The sequence below is a fragment of the Colobus angolensis genome, unplaced genomic scaffold (assembly GCF_000951035.1).
Source record: "Colobus angolensis palliatus isolate OR3802 unplaced genomic scaffold, Cang.pa_1.0 Scaffold142, whole genome shotgun sequence".
Classification (NCBI taxonomy): domain Eukaryota; kingdom Metazoa; phylum Chordata; class Mammalia; order Primates; family Cercopithecidae; genus Colobus; species Colobus angolensis.
This window is the reverse complement of record NW_012114511.1, coordinates 3,435,790-3,438,393: the sequence shown is the minus strand read 5'-3', so window position 1 is coordinate 3,438,393 and position 2,604 is coordinate 3,435,790. Positions and strand designations below refer to the sequence as shown.

The window sequence follows — 2,604 nt, the reverse complement described above, 5'->3', positions numbered from 1 at the left end:
AGTCTCATTCTGTTTCCCAGGCTGGAGTGCAATGGCATGATCTCCACTTACTGCAACCTCCACCTCCCAGGTTCAAGTGATTCTCCTGCTTCAGCCTCCCAAGTAGCTGGGATTATAGGCACTCACCACCACGCCTGGCTAATTTTTTGTATTTTTTAGTAGAGATGGGGTTTTACCATGTTGGCTAGGCTGGTCTCGAACTCTTGACCTCAGGTGATCCACCTGTCTTGGCCTCCCAAAGTGCTGAATATAAGATGTGACTAGGACCAATTGTGGCTTCTTGGTTTAAAAACTCAACCTGGCTGAGCATGGTGGCCCATGCCTGTAATCCCAGCACTTTGGAAGGATTGCTTGAGGCCAGGAATTCCAGACCAGCCTGGGCAACATAGTGAAATCACATCTGTACTAGAAATACATGGTGGTGTGGTGGAACACACCTGTGGTCCCAGTGACTCTGGAGGCTGAGGTGGGAGGAGGATCACTTGAGCCCAGGAGGCTGAGGTTGGAGTGAGCTGAGATTGCGCCACTACACTACAGCCCAGGAGGCAGAGTGAGATCCTGTCTCAAAGTGAAACAAAATAAAACTCAGCCAAATGCTAAATGCCTCTAAATTATATGTAATTTTCAGTAGAACGTTCCAGATTCTTCCTATAAGCAAAAACAAAACAAAAAAATTTAAGATAATATAATCCAAATAGTAAAACTTCCTGAATTATAAAGATATATAGGCTGTTATGAATATATTTTATGCAGGGCCTATAATATGCATGTATACATAGGCTTGTATAACCTGAATGCTTTTCATTATAATCCATTTTGTTTTCCTGATGATGCCTTTCTTGATTTTTTTTGTCCCACTCAACAGTAATGAGTATTTCTTACTCAAAAAGGCATAATGCAGGTGAAAGAGTTGGGGGGAAAGAAAGAAACAAGTGGTGAGTGGATGTGAAAAGGGTCCCCAGAATCCTAAATTAAATGGCCATATTTAGGATGTGTTGATCCAATGAAGAAAGCACTGAATATGTTTTCGTTCCAGTTTTGTGCTGGTGGTGTTTGGGGCAAGAAAGATGAGGAAAATAAAGTTATTCAAATTTTAATTAACTCATCCTTAGAATTTGGGGGATTGGGCCGGGCGCAGTGGCTCATGCCTGTAATCCCAGCACTTTGCTGAGAGTTCAAGGTGGGTGGATCGCTTGAGGTCAGGAGTTCAAGACCAGCCTGGTGAAACTCTGTCTCTACTAAAATACAAAAATTAGCTGAGCATGGTGGCGGGTGCCTGTAAGCTCAGCTGCTAAGGAGGCTGAGGCAGGAGAATTGCTTGAACCTAGAAGGCGGAGGTTACAGTCAGCCAAGATCGCTCCACTGCATTCCATCCTAGGTGACAGAGCAAGACTCTGTCTCAAAAAAAATAATTTGGGGGATTGAAGTTTTGTTTTTTGTTTTTTTTTGAGACAGAGTCTTGCTCTGTCACCACGTTGAAGTGCCGTAGTGTGATCTTGGCTCACTGCAACAAGCGATTCTCCTGCCTCAGCCTTCCAAGTAGCTGGGACCCCAAGCACACAGCACTACACCCAACTATTTTTTGTGTTTTTAGTAGAGACAGGGTCTCACCACTTTGCCTAGGCCAGTCCTGAACTCCTGAGTTCAAGCCATCCTCTTGGCCTGGTCTCCTGCAGTACTGGGATTATAGGTGTGAGCCACTGCGCCCAGCCAAGGATTGTATGTTTGTAACTTAAATGTGACATTATCTAATTTTTTTTACCTAGAGAATTATAGCTGTGTTCTGTGCCTTCAGCAATACTAAATTATGATAAAACTTTATTGAAGTACAAAAAGCAAAAGTAATTGCACGTAAATTGCATTTATGTAGGAATTTAAAAGACGGGAGAAGGAATAGAATGCCAAGATTAATGCTGGATATTTTATGTGACTCACATTTTCCTCAAGTCAAATCTGTAAGGTCAGTATTATTGGCTTCATTTTACAGATGAAGAAATGGATGCTCAGAGAAGCTAAGTAACCTCCCTACCAATGTCCTGAAACCAGGAAATCAAAAAGTCGGAATTTGAATCTAGATCCTTTTTTTTTTTTTTTTTTTGAGACAGAGTCTCACTCTGTCGCCCGGGCTGGAGTGCAGTGGCCGGATCTCAGCTCACTGCAGGCTCCGCCTCCGGGGTTTACGCCATTCTCCTGCCTCAGCCTCCCGAGTAGCTGGGACTACAGGCGCCGGCCACCTCGCCCGGCTAGCTTTTTGTATTTTTTAGTAGAGACGGGGTTTCACCGTGTTAGCCAGGATGGTCTCGAACTTCTAACGTCGTGATCCGCCCGTCTCGGCCTCCCAAAGTGCTGGGATTACAGGCTTGAGCCACCGCGCCCGGCCGAATCTAGATCCTTAATACCAAAGCTTATTCAACTTTCTACTACATTTATAGAAACAATATACATTTATGAGTGTGTTGGTTTAGATTTTTAAAGTTTTCTTTTTTCTCCATCTTTTTATTTTGAAAAAATATTTTAGAAAGAAAAGCTTGGCCGGGTGCAGTGGCTCATACTTGTAATACCAGCACTTTTTACTCGGAGGCTGAGGCAGGCAGATCACTTGAG

General features: G+C 43.5%; 1 protein-coding gene across 1 annotated transcript in view; it reads left to right on the top strand.

Moving 5' to 3' along the window:
• Positions 1 to 2,604, top strand: part of CDC23 (cell division cycle 23) — a 45,276-nt gene that overhangs the window by 14,265 nt on the left and 28,407 nt on the right. The window lies entirely within an intron of this gene.